Genomic DNA, 20,979 nt, shown 5'->3' with positions numbered 1-20,979 from the left:
AATATGAGGGATGACAATGCTTACTTTCTTCTAAAAAAAGATAGTTGCTTTGCTGCCATGTTGATCCAAAGGCTTTAAAGCACAACTTTATTTTTATTGAAGTTGTCCTTCAAAGATTTTCTCCATCATGTAAATTAGCCCTGTGCCACTGCCTCTTTTTTTCCTATGGCTGGTCTATACCATAATGACCACCAGCCATCTATAGTGGTAAAAACCATCCATAGGGATAAATTAGGGTAGTAGGTGCAGGGCCGTTTATTAATGTAAAGTAGTGAGTGTACAGCTTGTATAACAGTGTAAATTTGCTGTCCCCTCAAAATAACTCAACACACAGCCAGGAATGTCTAAACCGCTGGCAACAAAAGTGAGTACAGCCCTAAGTGAAAATGTCCAAATTGGGCCCAGTTAGCCATTTTTCCCTCCCCGGTGTCACGTGACTCGTTAGTGTTACATACTCAGGTATGAATTGGGAGCAGGTGTGTTAAATTTGGTTTTATCACTCTCACCTTATCATACTGGTCACTGGAAGTTCAACATGGTACCTTATGGCAAAGAACTCTCTAAGGATCTGCAAAAAAGAATTGTTCCTCTACATAAAGATGGCCTAGGCTATAAGAAGATTGTCAAGACCCTGAAACTGAGCTGCAGCATGGTGGCCAAGACCATTCAGCGGTTTAACAGGTCAGGTTCCACTTAGAACAGGCCTCGCCATGGTTGACCAAAGAAGTTGAGTGCATGTGCTCAACGTCATATCCAGAGGTTGTCTTTGGGAAATAGACGTATGAACTTGCTCAGCCTGAAATACATCCAGGCAATAGAGAGAGAGCTGCTTCCAATGAACTGGAGTTGGACAGAGGGATGGAAGAGTGATATGCTATTTGAGGTGGAAGGCCAAAACTACCTTTGGTAGCTAGAAGTTCTGGACCTCAATATCAGCTTGTCCTTGTACAAGATAGGAAAGAGTACTTTAAAGGATAAGGCCACCAGCTCAGAGATTCGCCTCATACAGATAATGGCAACAAGAAACAAGTCTTCAGAGTAAGAGCCCTTTCACACTGATACGTTTTTACTGCGCTTTTCTTGGAAGAAAAACGCAAGAAAAATGTTTATCTTAAAATCCAGTGTGACTTTTCATACCACTGCATTACCGGTGCAGTGCATTTTGAAAAGTCCTGCATGCTGCATTTGGTGTTAGATTTTATATCAATATTTGTTAAAAGTATTCAAAAGGACCAACAAGTTAACACATTAAATAGGAACACAGACAGCAAAGAAAATACTTTTTTGATGGAGTGGGAAAGATTAAGAACCTTTGTCAGGTGTCAACTGCTCCGTGAGGTCGTCATGGAGGAGTGAAAGAGGACTCCAGTGGCAACCTGTGAAGCTCTGGTGAACACCATGCCTAAGAGGGTTAAAGCAGTGCTGGAAAATAATGGTGGCCACACAAAATATTGACACCTTGGGTCCAATCTGGACATTTTCACTTAGGGGTGTACTCACTTTTGTTGCCAGCAGTTTAGAGATTAACGGCTGTGTGTTGAATTATTTTGCGGGGACAGCAAATTTACAGTTATACAAGCTGTACACTCACTACTTTACATTGTAGCAAAGTGTCATTTCTTCAGTGTTGTCACATGAAAAGATATAATAAAATATTTACAAAAAATGTAAGGGGTATACTCACTTTTGTGAGATACTGTATATTGTACATTCATATCGGTCCCTGTCCTAAAGGAGCTTACAATCTAAGGTGCCGAACTAGTGCTGCCAGGTGGAAGTGCTAACCCTTCTTCCCTGAGATTAGTAATGTCTGTGTGGGCCAAGAACTTTTTTGCCAACCCTGACATATTTTTATTGCTATAGATGTCGATAGATAGATAGACAGATAGATAGATAGATGCACCGATGCGACTTTTTTGGACCCGATACCGATATCTGGCGTTGTGAAATCGCCGATACCGATACCGGAACCGATCCGGAGCTACACACAAAGCAAGTGGCTGCAGTACAGAGCAAAGCCGCTGCTTCATGTGTACGGCTCCTCCATTCACAGGCGGAGTGCATCTGATATCACTCCGCCTGTGAGCCGGACCTATACAGGAAGTAGCGGCTCCCATCCCATACTACTACTGCACCTAGTAAGGGATGGCTGAGCTGTTACCAAGCAAAAACCGGATCGGCCAGTGGATCGGTCAATGTTACCAATCCCCCGATCTATCTAAAATGGCCATATCAGCACCGATATCCGATCCGAATATCGGATCGGTGCATCCCTAATAGATAGATAGATAGATAGATAGATAGATAGATAGATAGATAGATAGATAGATAGATAGATAGATAGATAGATAGATAGATAGATAGATAGATAGATAGATAGATAGATAGATAGATAGATAGATTTGTTACACATACACAGCAATAAACACTTTTTGCATCATTTATGTATAAAAGAAAGTTATTATATCCGAGTCTTGGCTAAACCTATCTGCTACATCTTCACATAGTAAAATAGATATTGTGAGTATAAAGTACCATTCACCAACTCTGAATCGTGTGGTGGTGACTGAGTTGTAGAACTCCCTGACAGCATAATATTTGATATAGAAGCATATCTGCAAATAAAGAGTAGAGTACAGTTAAATCCTACAGGTTATAGAGAAAATAGCTAAGCACACCTGGCTAATAGGCATCTTGCTATTCAGTGAACCTGTAGTTAATAGAAGTACTTGCCTTAGGGAAATATTCAAACCATCTGAGTTACATCATTACCAAGACTCTTGTGGTTCCATCTGGGACACATCTAATGTTAACCTGTAACAATAGCTGTGTCGACACCAGGAAAGTATCATCTTTTGCTGCCAGTGTGTGCACAACAATGTGTACTCTACTAGTTGGTGATTTATTGCTACGTGAGCAGCTGGACCTAAGCAAAAATTAAATACCCATCATACTTTTGTAACTCTAGGGTCTGTAAATCTACTCTTTCAGACCAGACATACCATTTAGAAAGTTATATTGTGTTGCACTTGGCTGTAGGCAAGCAGCAGGCAAGTGCAACACTTTTGTAAAGACAGAAGGAAAAACTAAAGGGAAATCAAATGCCTGCTATTTTATGAAATGCTTTAACTGGTACTCTCATGGACTTATGCAGTAGGCTGTGCATGAGAAGCCCAGAAATACTAATAGGACATCAAACAGGCCAGGGGCAAAACAGACTGATGAGGTAAGTACCAGAAGGTAACCTGTATGAAAACTGGAAGTCAAGTAAGGAGTCAAAACAGTTGGTCATAGGACAGAAGCACATTTGGAGATATGTTTTGGGATAAATACAATTTGGTTCACAAACCATTCATGAAAGTTATAATAAAGAGCGGAATCAGAGTTTGGGTTCAGAGAAAAGGTCAGGACAAGTAAAGGAGCTGATGTTGTCATAGCTGGCAATAAGGGGAAGTTCAGAAACACAGACAAAGATGAAACCAATGAGCCAAACATAATCTACAACTAGCAACCAAACTCTAGGGTATGAAGCCCTTTAAAGACCAATCCAAGCATGCACCAATGCACCCTGTATATGTGTACGAGTGTACAAAAGCACTACATGTGTGTGTGTGCAAACACTGAACGCATCAAGACGAAGGAGCAGGTGGATGTGAAAAACCCAAGAAAAGAAGCCAAATGGAAACCACTGAAAAAAAGGCATGAAAGATGACTGACCCACATACAATGACCCTTTATTCAATTACGCCACTTATGGGTTACTGACCGACAAACAAGTGACAGACACATAGCTGGATATATAAGAACATGTTTTGAAGCATTGGTCTTTCAAGTCAGCTAAACTCTTTTTTAACTTGCCTTTGTATACAGTTGTGCTTAAAATTTTTCATTCCCTGGCAGAAGTAAAATATTTAAGCATCTAATGCCAAATCATGTTCAATAAAATAATTTAGTACATACAGTTGTGCTCAAAAGTTTTCATACCCTGGCATTGATATTGAAAATATGAGTGATCATGCCAAAAAAAACTGCCTTTTCTTTAGGGTAGAGATCATATGAACCAATTTATTATCACATAGTTGTTTGGCTCTTTTTTAAATCCGAATGATAAGAGAAATCACCCAAATGGTCCTGATCAAAAGTTGACATACCCTGAAATATTTGGCCTTGGTGTAGACACACAGGGTGACACACACAGGTTAAAATAGCAATTAAAAGTTAATTTCCAGATTACTTTATTGAGAGTTACTTACATTTACTATATTAAATGCTGCTGAATATTGCCTTTGGAAATGTTTGTATATTTCTGTATTCCTTAGTCTGTACTTTATTTTTACATTTTGATAGTATTCACGTTTCAACGACTTCGACCTAGAGCACCCGTGCGTCCTATAGTCTCGCCTGGTCAGGCGCACCTTCTGGGACCGTAATTGAGGAATCTCTGGGGGTGCGCCGGCCCGGGCATTCCATGCCCAGCTGTTGACGCATACGGAGGCAGGCTTTCATGTACTGTATGTAATCTTATGTTTCACTTTCTTCTGGTCATTTTTTGTCGTTAATGTTGTCCTTATCCTTACTTCACGTACTTATCTTGCTGTACTTCATAGTACATGTTACTTATTGATTAATTGTTATATGTTGAACATTTAATAAAAATGTAATTTTCAAAAAAAAAAAGTTAATTTCCTAAATCTGTGGCTTTTAAAAATGCAATTAGTGTCTGTCTATAAAAAGCTAATGAGTTTGTTAGCTCTCATATGGATGCACTGAGCAGGCTGGATACTGAGCCATGGGGTTCAAGACCATTTGGGTGATTTCTCTTATCATTATGATTTAAAAAGGAACCAAACCACTATGTGATATTAATAGGCTTCATATGATCACTATCCTTAAATAAAAAGCATTTTTTGGCATAATTAGTCACATTTTCAATATCAATGCCAAAATGTCATGATTTCTGCAAGGGGATGCAAACTTTTGAAAATTCTTTGTGAAGGGTAGTTCTCTAAGCTCAAAGCAACCAGCCAGGCTCTCCTTTTCATTCTGCCAACACAGAATCAGAGAAAATACACACAACATTTTGGGCACTTTTAGATACATATTGTGGCACCATTATTTGAATTAAAACATCCTTTTATCCTTCTATGTAGATAAACTTACTGTTATAAAACCAGACAAAGTGTGGTTGATTTTTAACAACTGATAAATATGCTACTCTTAACAGTTCGTTCTCACACTTATATGATCATCCAGACATCTAAATATTGGGGTTGGACAAAAATATGGAAAAACTACATGATTTGCAGGTGTGCAAGTGATGACATGTTTCGCGTTAAAAGCAGAAGTGATGTAACATGGGACAGTAGGTGGCATAAACGTCAAACATATGAAGAATACTAGACACATCAAACTGAATTAACCACTTGCCGACCGCAAATCACCTTTTTAGAGAGGCAAAGTGGCTTTCCTGTGCTGAATCCCATACTAGTATGTGATCCAGCTCTTCCGTGTAGGGGGTTAACCAGTTGTGCTGTGATTAAACACAGCACAAGCCAATTAGCTTGTCCTGGCCAATGGATGTCCATCGGCACCCGCTGATCAGTGAGAAGAGAGGACAGAGATCTGCATATGTAAACAATGCAGAGCTCTGTCCTGTCAGTGGGGATGTGGCAGTTTTTGTTTCCCTGCAAAGCAGGCAATAAAAACCATTACATCCCTTAGTAAAAGCACCTTACAGTAAACACATAAACACAGGTTAGGCACACATTTAACCTTTTGATCGGACAAGATGCCCTTCCCAGCCAGTGTCATTAGTACAGTGACAGTGCATACTTTTAGCACTGATCACTGTGTTAGTATCACTGGTTCCCAAAGTCTCAGATTGCTGCCACAATATTGCAGTCCTGCTATAAGTTGCTGATCGCCCTCAATACTAGTATAAAAAACACAAATAAATAAAAATTCCAGTATATATACTATAGTTTGTAGATGCTATAACCACGTAAACCAATCAATATATGCAATACAGTATATGGATTTTGTTACCGAAAATATGTAACAGAATGCATATCGACCTAAATTGATAACATTTTTATTGGATATGTTTTATAGCAGAAAGTGAAAAATATTGTTTATTTTTCTGAATTTTCTGTCTTTTTTTGTTTATAGGCCAAAAAATAAAAACCCAGTGGTGATCAAATACCACTAAAAGAAATCTCTATTTTTGGGGGAAAAATTATATAAATTTAGTTTGTGTACAGTGTTGCATGACCGTGCAAATGTCAGTAAAAGTAATGCAGTGCCAAAAAGCAAAAAATGTCCTGGTCATGAAGAAGGGTACATCTTCTGGAGGGCAAGTGGTTAATAACGGCCATGGCCATGTTTATTGCTTTTCACAAATAAAAACAATTAACAATACACCATAACTCTTTTAATTAGTAAATACATTAAAACTATAAACAAAATCAGCCAAAATCAGTGGGGCGCTCTTCAAATATCCCTCTGGCGACTAGCAAAGACCTCCCTCAGCCTCCTGCTTAAATAGGGGGCCTGGAATTTCTGAAATGTTCTGGGGGTTCCAGTGACCTTAAATTACTTTTCCTAGCAGACCCCCCACAACATTCCCAATCAGCTGACCTTTTTGGCCTATCACAAACCCCCCATTGAAATCAATAAATGGGGGAGCTTGATTCTCCTATGAGGGAAAGTAGGGCTTTAAACAGGCAATCTCCCATTTCTCACATTCTTCTGATTCCATTGTGTGATGAGACACCTAGCTAACAGATGGGAAGCCTCACTTTTGTCATTCACTGCGTGCGCTGTTAGTAGTACGGAGCTATGTCAGAACTTACTGAGTTTCAAAGAGGGCAAATTGTTGGTGCTGCTTAGTTGGTGCCTCTGCGATTGAAGATGGCAATTTATTTTCAGTATTGTAAGGTACAGCATCAAAAGTTTTGACGGCATATATATTTTCTGGGGAAACGGGCTGGTTTTCTGCCTCCAACATCTCAAGAACTAGAACGATTTTTGCATGAAGAGTGGTATCAGATTCTATTATTTACCATCCAAGACTTATATTTGTCAATTCCCAAAATAATTTAGTCTGTCTTGGATGCCAAAGGTGGTGCAACACCATATTAGGTAACGATTTTGTTCTTTTACCTGGTGTTTCCATATTTTTGTCCAACCCCTTTACATATATATTTATTGTTATTTTTTTACAGAAATCATCCCACGGGGATAGACACTTTTCAACACGTTTCGTGAACCACTTCTTCAGTGGAACAAATAAAGAATGATGCATGTACTGTATATTCATTGGCCAAATACACTTAAATCAACCAAACAAGTATTTAAAACATCAGTATCCAAAAATTGTTAAATGCCACAGTGCCTAACCTGGGGGCAGTGGAGGAACATTTAAAAGTAACCACACTCAGGATAGTTGTGCTACCCAAATGCCTTGGGGAGGTTTGAAGGGGTTTACATAGTGTCTGGAAAGTCTTTATAAATGGATTTAGGTCTAGTAATCTATGATGTCTCTAGTCCTAAGTGTCCCAGGGCTGAGTCCTAAGTGGACAAATAATAAAGCTCTTATCACTGGCATCTCAACGTGAGTTACTACTGATGCACAACTGGTCCACCCCTCTACAGTATGTCACTAACCTCCTGTGTTTCTGCCTTATTGGAAAACCTTAGACATTTTCAGTAAGCCCTCATCCAAAAGGTACAGGCAGCTTTATGCATAAATATCACTTGAGTTAAATATCATTTTGGTATTTAGAACATATCTTGGGGCGTTACTGCTAGCTAATGAATACATTCTATAGTAATTATACAATTAATCACAGTTACAAATTTATTTTAAATAAGTAGCTGATTAAGATACTGAGCATTAAAAACCAACCACCACACAACCAAAGCACCATTGTGTCAAAGCATCACTTTGATCATGCAAAGCAATTTTTGTGGGCCTGCATGCAGATGCTCATGTAATTTATCTAGGTAGAAAGTATTTTTTTTTACCTACCTGTATTGCTTAGTAATTCAATAATATCCAAATGAAAAATAAATTTCACCTAAGTTGTGAAAAAAAAAAAGGGACCATCTTATAACCTCGAGTTATATTCTAATGGCTCTGACTATGTCCAGGCAATAAAGAAAGATTTCCTTCGGATGCTTAGGAGCAGGGTAAAAGGATGGGAGGACAATGTCCTCACTGAGGTGGAAATACACTTACATGGCAACAGATATTACACGCAAAGAAAATGGTTCCTTCTGAAGAACGTGGCCGCCTGCAGTACAGATCGTGTGATGTGACGGCGTGGCAGCTCCTCCCGACGCATTTTTCCTCACAAGGCGTCAGATGGGACCAGAGCATGTAAGTGTATTTCTTTTCTTAACAAATTGTTGTCAAGGTAATGCACTATTGGCGTTTTATCTTCCTATGTCTGCGGGAGTCACATTTTTGCTAGGCTTAACCATCTACATATGTAAGTCCTATACACCACTATGAAGTGAAGAGTCCCATATGATTTATGACCTGGAGCCTATCCTGTGTACCATCTGGACTTAGGAATCTACGCACCATCCTTATGGTTCAAAGCGTACCCTCCATTTATATCTGGTAAGAAGCTTATATTACCACCGGGTGACACCAGACACGTTTTCATCACTGAGAGTGTGATTTTTGGTCACTACACCATTTGATTTTAAGTGGATTCTGGTAAGGGGTCACTTTACCCTTTCTGCATTTTGGACCATGTGGTGCTGGTTTATAGTTGCAAGATTGGAAGATGTCACTATAATTAATTTGAGAGACTTATTTGCTCAGAGTTTTTTTGTGTGTTGAGTTACTATTATTTATTTATTTATTTGAGAGACACTTTATTTAGAGCTTTTTTTGTGCATAGTTTCTATTACTGTTGTTTAATTTGGTGGTTCATTTCCATCACAACATCTTTGTTGACATATTGTCATATAATTGATATATGCATTTTAATGTATGAGGTGTTTTGTTGAGCCCACTACTTTCACATACATTTACTTTCCTATTTCGTACATTTACTTTCCTATTTCGTACATTTACTTTCCTATTTAGAAGAGAGTCAGCTTGCACAAAGACAAGGCTTTTGTGGACAGTGGCAAGGTGTTTTTCAACATTGGTAAGCAAGTTGTATGAAGCTCCCTCTTCAGTAAAGTGACAATCTAGGGCAGAAAAGTCTACCAGAGATTTCTCTAATATCTCTTCAATATCCTCTTCATTTCCTTCTGTGTATGTGTCTTCTAGGACGTGCATATCAGGATCCTACTCTGGTATAGAAACAGAAATAGTAGAGGAGTGGTGTTTTTGTGCCAAGATGATTGAATTAATAGTATGTCCAAGGAAATATGAAATAGTTGCCAAGATCTTTGCTTTAGGCAAACAGACAGCTTGTTGCATGCCTAAAAATAGAATTAGAATTGGATGCTGAAACTGTGTTAGAATAGACATTAACTCTAATGCAAGGGGAGCATTGTCACTCTGAGCTTGAGTGTTGTGCGGGCCTTCGACAGAGGGAATGTTCAGGTGGATTTTTTCATTGGCTCCTTTCCTCTGGTCTCTGCCATAGCTACAAGTAAGTGTATTCTCCAGTGGGGTACTCATTGAACAGGGTACAGAGTATAGGATAAACATGTCCATAAGGAGTACGTTGTAAACCAGATTTAGACCATCCTGTAAAGAATCCTTGTGATCAAAGGGTACCTTGTATGGGCTTTAGGTGGAAATAGCATTAAAGTATGCGAACAGTATGCAACCAGTGGTGTGATGAACACCTGGAGTGGTTGAATTTAAGTTTGAAAAGTGGTTCAGTGTGAGATGAATTTGTTCCAAACATAGCCCAGTGTTCTACACTAACATTCAGAAATGTGCACCCATCACTTTTGGAGTTGGGACATGCATGCTGAAGACAGGCATTGAGGACAGTTAACATATGCAAAATCATTCTTGCCTATGCAAGAAATCCAGAAGTGGAGAGGGGAAGCTTCAAAAAAGGTCTTTGAAAAAAGAAGGAAATAATATACGTAATTCCATCAAAATTGGGTATGACAAAAAAAAATTTAGGAAATTTGCAAAATGAGGGTGAAGGTCTGCTTTAGTATTCATTTTGAAACTATATAATTGAAAAAAGCTTTGGCTATTACTATGCACACACTGCAAGCTGAAACCAGACTGGGTGTTGCTTATTAGATAGCAAAAGGCTAAAAAAGACACACTTTTCCCTTTTATAACAGTCTGATCTATTGTGTGCCTAGGGCGTTGCTGAGCCCCAGCCTAGCTTTTTTTTCTATCTTCTACAGAAAAGTGAGAGAAAGGTAATATGTTCTGAGCACCATCACATCTTAGTCTAGGTACTGAAAAGGTCATAACTGTGCAACTTTATTAAACGTCAACTATCAAAAAGAAAAAAATCAAAGCAATTGCATCCAAACAATTGAATAGCTTAAACTTCTCTTCCAAACAATTTAGACTCAGTTTCAATTTGATTCAATGAAACTGAATCAGTCAGCCAGGGCGAAATATTATCAATCATTTTGCATCAATCAGCAGCACTGAGATACTTTGTTCATGCTTATGATTGTATTTTTACTGAGCAAATTTTGAGATAACACAGCAGAAACAGAGATGCCATCAGCAATTTACAGACGTAAGTTAGGATCGTATCTTAACTATCGATCGAAATCCAATTCCCCAGGGATAGATTTACAGGATGTACATGCTCTAACTAATCAGAGTCACTTGCAGTTGACATGTATTTGTTCGTTCTTATTGACCAAAACTATTGAATTACAAACCTGCAGAGTGGTTTTTGCATGTAGCCTGAATTATAGCATTTTTATAACTTTTTCTCATGACCTCCCTGGTGATATTTTTAAACCCTACACTTTTTTAGCGCTTCACTAACAGGTATTCTTTTTCCTGACCATTTACTATGGAGGGACTGTGTAATTTGCTTGAATGAAACTTTGAGTTGTCTGTTGTTTACCCACCTAATTTATAACATCTGCAGTCAATTTTACAGTATCTTGCATACGAAAAACATAAAAATGTCAGTAAAATGATAAATCTGTGCTACTTTTTTATCACCAAGGCTGGATTTGTACAGTTCAAGATGCATGCTGTGTGCATGGTAAGACCTCTTGCACAATGCAGCTTGAAAAAGCTCAGTACAGCGTTTTTTGTTTTTTTTTACTGATCAAAAATACAGCCCATTGTTTTCAATGTGCCTGTACATTCTTACATTTAAAAAAAAAAAAAAAAGAAATCCATGGTACTGGTCAGTATTTTGCTTCGGTGCACGCAAAAACGCACAAATGCGCACAAATACGTGCATATGAGCATAAGTATTTGCGGATTTTCCCAAGGAATATATTGTGTGCAATATATACAGTACATGCATGCATATACGCACAAAGAAGATGCTAAAAAATCAGTACGATGTGCAAGAGGCCTAACAAAATTGTAAGAGTAGGACCTTCCCCGCTTTCAGTGGGTGGTAAAAAACACAGTGGCAAGAAAAAGTTTATCTAACTAGTTTTCTGCAGTAATTTGTCATAACATGTGATCTGATACTCATCTAAAGATGTCCATTCACGGATTGAAATTCAGCAGGTTCAGCAGGGACTGGCTGCAGTGCTAATTTTGTCAATGAAAACGTTTTTGTCAATGTTTTCGTCAGCGGCATTTTTACATTGAAGAAAACGAAACAAAAAGTACAGTACATTTTCGTCCACTGACAAAAACTATAATGAAAATATGATGTCCCTGCCTCACATTTTCGTCCCAGCAAGCAAGCGAGTTAAAGCGATTGTGTGCACCATCCGTGACGCCTGCTAGAGACCAGAGCAGCACTGTGCATTACAGGCAGGCCTCCCGAGTCCCGACTCACGAGACGACCACCCACGTCTAGAGCAGAGAGCAGACTGAAAGTGTAGTACTAGTGTTCATTACAATTAAAGCAGGCCTGAGACCTCCCCCCAGACCACTGTCCATCCAGAGCACTGTGTGTGCACTATTACAGGCCTCCTCTGACCACTGGCAGGGCACTTTACAGTGCATTACAGGCCAGTGCATTACAGGCATTAGACCTGAGACCACCATCCAGCACTGTGCAGCACTACAACAGGCCTCCTCTGACAAGCGGCATCCAGGGCACTGTTTATTACAGGTGATCCCCCAGACCTGAGACCACCATGCAACACTGTTCAGCATTACAGGCCTCTTCTGACCACCGGCATCCAGAGCACTGTGCATTACAGGTCATCCCTGAGACCTGACCTGAGACCACCATCCAGCACTGTGCAGAATTTAAGGCCTCCTCTGACCACCAGCATCCAGAGCACTGTGCATTACAGACCATCCAAGTCAGACCAGCTGAGGCCAGAGTCACCAGACCACTATCCAGCACTGTGTGCAGCATTACAAACCTCCTCTGACTGCCAGCATTCAGGGCACTGTGCATTACAGGCCATCCCTCAGACCTGAGACCACATTCAGCACTGTGCAGCATTACAGGCCTCCTCTGACCACCGGCATCCAGGGCACTGTGCATTACAGGCCATCCCTTAGACCTGACCTTAGACCTGACCTGAGACCACCATCCAGCACTGTGCAGCATTACAGGCCTCCTCTGACTAACAACATCCCGGGCACTGTGCATTACAAGCCATCTCTCAGACCTAAGACCGCATCCAGCCCTGCACAGCATTACAGGCCTCCTCTGACCATTGGCATCCAGGGCACTGTGCATTACAGGCCATCAGACTGCACTGTGTGCAGCATTACAGGCCTCCTCTGACCTCCGGCATCCAGAGCACTGTGCAGCATTGCAGGCCTCCTCTGACCACCGGCACCCAGAGCACTGTGCAGCATTGCAGGCCTCCTTAGACCACTGTCCAGAGAGCACTGTGCAGCATTACAGGCCTACTCAGACCACTGTCGAGAGCACTGTACACTACAGGCTTCCTCCTCACCGTCCATGTCCAGACCTCACTGAGGCAATTCAGACTCAGACTGAGTCGCTCCTCCTATTTTTCCTATACTGCTGAAAAAAGTATACAGGAAAATAATCTTAAGGATAACAAGACCCTTTGCAAACCATGTACAGCGACACTCACTGGTAAAAATACATCAAATTGAAGCATCATTTGCGGACAACTCATCCTGAAATTCATACAAAGGTTAGCACACCACTTAACTCCACTTTTGTTGGGAATAGTCTTATCTATGTACATTGCAGGAATTTTTTTAACAAACTTTCTTGCAATCAGATTTCATACCTTTTGTTGTTCTTAAGTAATAGCTGTTTGTCTGTCTATGTTGTGTACTTCAGTCACTGAATTTTAATGGGAGTGATTTGATTTCATAATATCTATCAGCTGCTTCTTTCCCCAAATTGAAGTATCTCAGCAAAATATATATAGAAGAATGTGGTCACTGGGAGGGGCTGGGGCACTGTCATTTTTCACACGGCACAGGGCGCCTAAAGGCCTAAGGCCGGCCCTGGGAAGGGCCATACATGTAGTATAATATAGAGAGACAACTTGGAGCTGACTGTGTTGGAAACTGTATTTTCCAGTGGAGTTCCCTTTATGCATCTAACAATGTTCACGAGTATATAAAATAGCAGGAAACCAAATTGACAATAGTAAAAGATAAATGCAGGTCCCTGAATAATTCCCACGCACTCTATTAGCACAAGGCTGACGTATAGCACATAATGTATACATAATGTATAATTTGCTTTTCTTCAAATAGCCGTTTTCACACACAAATAAAAAGTGTGTTACACACATTCTTGGCAGGTGTATTCCGTCACATACCAGTAACTTTGCTGAATTGTTATTTGAACACCTGGTGTGACCTGTTTTCTATACTTACACCTAAAGGCATACTTTACACATAAAACTGTAATACATTTCCCTTCATCAGTTGATGCACTTGCATGTCAGCAAGCTATACTATTCCATATGAAAGCAGACGTGTATTGTAAGGCAGTTTGACTTATGATTGATTTCTGCTGCATTAAAAAATAATGTAACAACTTATAATATAGATACATATTCATTAAAAACAGGTCTTCAAACATTTGACAGCTTCATATACTTAGTTTTGTGCTTTCCACTAACTGAAAAACGTGTTCGTTTATCAATTCAAATTTACCGCTCCGTCATGAGATTATTATTATCTATGCCACAGTTCCATAAATGTGAGAGAAATCAAAAAGATATCCTTACGTTAGGCTGTATAAACTGAACTTCCCAATATTAAGCCTTTTTATAATGAACGAGCAACTCCTTTTCACAATTAATAATCAAGCAAGAGGTACTGAAAAAGCAGCTGCCTGATAACCAACCTACACAATTGTCACACGATCATTTACATTTATCTAAAGAACACTTTCACAATCCACAAATCTTTTGCCAGTGCCAAATTGTTAAAGCGTAAATCCACTTTTGTTGAGAAAAAAACATTCCCCTCTGGGTGATCTCTGTACATTGAAAGGATTATAACAACCTTTGTTGCAGATTCCTATCTTTTGGTTTTCTGAATAAATCACTGTTTGTTTCTCAGTGCCTCTGTGCTGAGTGGGTCTAATGGGAGTGGTTTCATAATCATTAATCAGCTGTGCAGCTGCAGAGCACTAATGAGGAAATCTGTTGGGTCTGCATCCCTTTAGACGTGTTCCTATTAGGAGTATCTCACCAAAAAAAGACAATTTTGTTGCATGGGTTGACTGAAATCTGACTTGTATATTAGTGTAGACTTCTGGGAAAATTGGTGAGCCAATCACACAAGCAGGAAATTATGTTTCTGGGGTGTAGTCAGTACACATTCTGTGTACAGAACAACTCTAGGTAGCCATATTGCATTGCATTTTCAGAAAATTACAGCAGCTGCAGATTAAAAAGAAAAGGTCATTTTTAATAACATTGAATTATAATATGACTTGTGTCGCAAATGTATATGCTATATTATTTTTTATTTTTTTGCTATTTTTCCCCCACGAAAGTGGAGTTACCCTTTAAATACATCAGAGCAGATGCCATTGTAGCTTTAATGGATTTGGTGGAGACACACACTGGAAGTCTTCAGCTGCCCTGCAAAGGCTATGTCTGGGCTTCTGGTGTGTCGCTGTACATTTATGGTGGCATGAGCTTGTAAGAGTGCAAGAGGAGAATTGTCCTTAAGAGTGTAAGCTCTGATGATCACTGATCTTATCCATCAAATGATTGTAGATTTTGAAGCAGGGCGTCTCTTGTGAGGTCCTGAGAAAAGGACAAATAAGGAATCCATTTTCCTAAAGGAAGTTGTTTCTTTGAGATAAACTCAAATGGCCCTGACTATGTCCAGGCAATGAAGACAGATTTTCTTTTGATGATATGGAGCGGGACATAATGATGATAAGATGTTTTTTTCATTGAGGTACAAGTGTGATGCCATCTTAGGAAGAAAGGATGGTCTTGGACGTAAGACTGTTCCATACCATACCTTGTCATTGTGCAGAATGAGGAATAGCACTCTACAAAAGAAAGATGCTAACTCATAGACATGTCTAACAGACGTGATAGCTACCAAAAAGGTCACTTTGATGCATAGGTCATCTACAGGAATATCCATTATGGGTTCAAAGGGTGGTTTCTGCAGAGCAGAAAAAAACAAGTTGAGCTCCCAATGAAGCACAGGCCTGGTGTGAGATGCACCTTGAAAGAAGGTTTTTACAAGGAAAAGGGAAGTATAACACCTGTCCTTTCAGAGTGCTTAAGGCCAAGTTATTAAGTTTCAAAGTGCTTAAGGCAAACATTATTATTGTCAAGATCTGACCATAGGAAGGCCAAAATATAAGGCACAAAAGTCTCAGGGATTGAGATGCCTGCGATCATACCAAGCAAAGAAGGATTTCCAGGTATGATTATACATTTTTGTTTTGGAAGTGGCTTTGATTTTAGCATGATTGTAATGACAGACTTAGAAACCCCTCTGTCTCTTCAGATCTGGGTCTTAACATCCAAGCAACTGGGAAGCAGGATGGAATAGAAGCCTTAGAAGTCTGAATGTGTCTTTGTACCAAGTTCTTGGGCCAGTTTTGTGCAATTAAAATCACTGACTTCTTTTCTTGCTCTATCTTGTTGGCGGCTGAGATAGTCTGCTTTCCAGTGGCTAATTCCTGACATATGAACTGGATGGACAGTGAGTCCCCATCAATGAGTTGATCTTGCTTGCTACCATTAGGGCTGAAAGACTCCTGGTGCCCCTTTGGTGGTTGATGTTGGCCAGTGGCATTGTCCCTGATAAGGAGTCACTGGCGTCACTGCATAAGGAGGTTACAGTGTTGCAGAGCCATCCTTATTGCTCTGAGAGTCAAGATGTTGATAGAAAGTTTGGTTTCAGCAGGTGACCATAATCCTGTAGAGGGATTGGAACACTCCTTCCTGTAATGTTCTGGTACCTCTGGTACCCCTATTCCACTTTCCACTTCAGTGTATGCGTCCCACCATTCTCTTCTGGTAGGTGCGCATACACCTTTAAGACCGATGCTGTCATCACTGAGCGCCGCAGAGCGGCTATTTCAACCGCCGGCGTTCTCACTCACATGTTCGTTCAATGTGCCTTGTTGCTGACCTGCCTTGAAGCTCATATGCTTGCAAGCGTACCTCGCTGTCGGAACCTCGCTACTGATCCCTGTATCCCGCTACCGGATCACTCGCTCATACCGAACCTCTCTACTACTGCTTGCTATTAGTGATAAGTACCCCGCAGGGGAATCCTCCATAACCTTCCTACTAAGCTTACACTATCTAGCTCTGCATATTAAGGACTGTTACTATCATATGCACTAATTAGATTGCTAGCTCTTGAGCCTACTAACATCTATCCTTGCACTGGGTTAGTCTCTCCTGTATGTCATCTGCTATCCTACCACCTACTACCATACATGATTGCTAACCTATCTGCATCCTACCTGTTACCATCTATGCTCTCATGAACATTTCTCTCAACTGCTGTTCACCTATTGTCACTGTTCATACCTGTCTCTTCAGCTCATCACCACTATACTGCTATATACATCTATCACTCCAGGAACATCTTATTGAGTGTGTATATTTGTATGCTGAATCAGACAGACCACAGTGATGAGTCTTGGGAGTTGGAATTGGTGTTTCAACGTATCTCTACATGACTGCTGAGTGGAGTTTTTCTGCAGCTGCAAATCCATCTTGTTTCAGAAAACGCAGGAGCGTTACACTTCCCAGCCTGAAAGACTTGCATATGTTGCTACTGTTTTCCAAAGATAGGGAAGGGAGTATTTCTCCATTGTCAAGGCTGGGTTGGGGATCCACCAAGTTAGGGAAATCCTTGTGTAACGGAACCACGACCTACACTTTGCTTGCATTCTTCCGTCAGTAAACTGCTTCCTCCAGTCTGAACATAGATATCAGATATTCTAGCCGCCCCCATACAAAACTAGCGGAGAATAGCTTGTATAAGATCTGGAAAATTTATTGAACAGACTTACACACAATATATACCACACACAGGTCAGGTGAGCCTGATCACATTATCATATGCAGATAAATTGTATACAGAAACATAATTACCTGAGCAATTTACCTAGCCATCTGGACAGAAACAATAGGTGATTTACTTAATACATGCTTAGCAGAAAACTCATAACACCTCAATACACTGACAATAGCAGGAGACCACCAGTAACAGACTGTCCGTATTTAACATTGAAGACCATGGAACAGAGGCCAATGTGACCTGCTCTTTCAATGAACATGTTCAGAATCAAACAAAACAGGAACAGTTTTCATATATTTCTATATTTCTTGAGAAATATTGTTGATAAATATTACTGTCCCATTTGAAACAATCCAAACCATAATCTCAGTGTCCATTAAGTAGCTGTCCATCATTTTCCTGGTCACCCTGTGTCCCTAATAGACACAGGGTGAGTTGCACATAAGAGGGGCCTAGGGAGCTGAGAGAGGGATTTCTCAACCTCTCTAAGGTAAACTGGGTTCAACGGGCCCCCCAACCAAAGTGACTCTCGTCATATCTTGCTTGGCTGGATAGGAGCATAGGAGTTCAAAAGATGCTTGTTCCACTTGACAAAATGTTTTGTTGGCAAACAAAGAGAATGCTCTATTTGGGATGTCTCTTTCACTTTAATTCTCAAGCGTTGGCTCTGAGAAAGAGGATTTTTCTTTCTGGAAGGAAAGTCTTCACTTGGGATGTGTCCAGGACCAGAACTATTCAACAGAAGTATTCCAGATGGGCCAAAAGGCAGTGTGGCAAACTGGAAGTGACTGTCTGTCCCTGCAAAGCACAGAAAACACTGATCAAGATAAATGGGGATATGCCGATAGGCATCTTGGACTTCTACGGATGTGAGGCATTCCCCTTGTCTCAGAGAGGTAATAACTGACTTGCAGATTCCATGTGAAATTCTGGATTGAGAAGGTATTTGTTGAGGGATTTATAGTCCAGAATAGGATGAATTCCCCTGTTGAGCTTTGGTACCTTGCACAGATTTGAGAAAAAAAAAACCCTTAAACAGGGTACAGGGACAAGAATTGGTTCAGGGCATTGTACAAATCTGACTGTGTCTGCCTCGTCTATGCCAGGAATATCAGGGTCTCATTAAGGTAGATATGGGAGTAGAAGAGGCCTGTTTTTTTTTTTTTAGCTCTGGGCAGAAATGGCTGTATTAAAACTGTTACTTCTCCAGGGAATTGTGACATAGTGTACATGCAGAGAATTTTGTTTTTGGCAGGTAAGTCACTTGTTGAGTGCTTGCATTTGAGCTAGAACTGGTTGCAGAGGCCAGTGTTCCTGCTCCGGTGCAAGGAGCACATTCTGAGGTTGAGTGGTGTGTGGACCTTTAGCAGAGCAAATGCTCGCTTGCAGTTTTTCCATGGCCCCCTTTTGGTTGGTCTCCACCATAGCTAAAGGTGGGGGTATCCCCCTGTGGGGTACTAACGGAGTAGGGTGAGAATTATAGGGTGAGCATGTCCAGATGGAGAATGAAGGAAATTAGATGCAGACTGTCCTGTAACAAATCCTTGTAGTGAAAGAGCTGGAGGAGTAGATTATAAGGGCTTAGGACAGAAGTGGCTGTTATGTGTGCAACCTGTGGTGTGATGTAATACCTGACCATCCATATGAGACTTAGCTCTGAATGATTTAGTTTTGGCCCACAATTTGAAAAGTATACACCAAAGTGAATACAATTCAAATATAACCCCAGTCTTTTACAATACCAGTCAAAGATTCAGGGTGACCATGTCTTACCCGTCCATGTCACTGAACTGAACTAAAAGTCACCCATGAAAGGGACTTCAAAGACTGGGTTCCATAGGGATGCATCAGGGTCCTGGACCTCTTTTGCAGCCTGCAGCTGACTACATGCATTGCACTAAGTGCCAAGGCAAAAACCCATGCCCTGAAACAATGTTACAAGCCACCACAAAGCATGGGATTAGGGTACGGTGCCCAAGGTTTTACCGATCCAGATCTACTGCTTCTACCTGTGGCATTTGAAGACAAGAGGTGCTGACGGAAGAATTCAAAGATAAAATAATGTAGGAAAATAATAAACAAATTAAGCTAAGAATGATTTCTTTGTGAAGAAGAAGAAGTCCATCCTCTTACAACACTAATGGATGTTTCCTGGAAAGCTTTCTGGTGTCTAATCACCAGAAGGTACGAGCCTATAACCCAGCATCTATGAATACTTTGGTGTGTCCTTTACTGTACAATTCGTTTTCCAGGACGTCATTGTATTGTTCTTGCTATTGTCACTTATTCACGTGTCACTTTCTCTTATTTGCTAGTTTCAAACAGATAGGAGTCACTACCATTGTTGTTTTTTGGATTGGGTGCAAACACACTGGAAGTCTTCAGCTGTTTTACCTGAAGCAGCACATCAGTGAGCTTATCTTTCTGACACTCTACTCTCTCCTTCTATCAGAATGTTTCTTACAGCTAATCACCTCTTTGGGCTGTTTCTCCATCTCCCTCTCAAAGTTCTGCTGTACATGGAATGCAAAAGGTTGATGCCAAGTAAAATGCCAGGTGAGCCTGGCATTAAAAAATAAAAATGCTTTTAATGATGTATTATTAATTAGAGAGCTGCATGTGTTCCTTTTATATCTGCCCGGAGTTCCAATTTAATAAAAACAAAGTTATGTTTACAGTCTTTCTAGGCTCGAAATGAGAGCTGAAATTCCTACTTCTCCTTGGGAAAATGCTGTTCCATTCATCCTTAAGTACTGGCCACATATTTGAAAGCCAAGACACTTGGTTATGTGCTCTTGGCTGAAAATATGGATCATTATTCAGACTGGCTGATCATCAGCTTCAGCAGAGATCAAGTGACCAACCGCCTAGGCCCTCACAGATATGTCCACAGATATGGAGGGAGCCTAAAGCAGTAGTTTCTTTATGAACAACATGTTCTTTTCTGACATTCTTTTATGTTTTATTTATCCTACCCGGAGAGACTGGTGACTTTTGTTACAATTTAAGCACAGGTCACCGTAAAAAACCTGTTATAGATCCCTGATAATACAGAAACATGCTTAATCCAAAAAATTAGAGATGCACTGAAATTTTGGCGGCCGAAACATATCAGCTGAAAATGAAGTTTTCTGCATTTTTCCAAAAGAAAAAAAGGTACCGATAATGGCCGTGGGTTGAGCTGGGGTGGAGGAGCAGCTGCGCAGTGAGGATGCCTGTGTTACACATGCCCAGTGGTAGTTGGTGTGCCACTGGGTGACATCACTCGCTGTGCAGCCGGCGTGCACGTTCTCTGCAGCTGGGACTCGGTAACATACAGGGCTTCATGGGAGAGCGGGCACTGCCCCTCATGGATGGATGTAGCTACTATATTAATTAAGTGAGCCCTGCCGCTGGAGATGTTTCCAACTGTC

At 40.5% G+C, this 20,979-nt stretch overlaps 1 protein-coding gene across 1 annotated transcript in view; it reads right to left on the bottom strand.

The window, feature by feature from the left end:
• Positions 1–20,979, bottom strand: part of NTN4 (netrin 4) — a 203,968-nt gene that overhangs the window by 111,746 nt on the left and 71,243 nt on the right. The gene's annotated exons all lie outside the window — the stretch shown is intronic.

The sequence above is a fragment of the Pelophylax lessonae genome, assembly GCF_965119305.1.
Source record: "Pelophylax lessonae genome assembly, chromosome: 4".
Taxonomy (NCBI): domain Eukaryota; kingdom Metazoa; phylum Chordata; class Amphibia; order Anura; family Ranidae; genus Pelophylax; species Pelophylax lessonae.
This window is presented reverse-complemented; position numbering and strand designations above follow the sequence as displayed.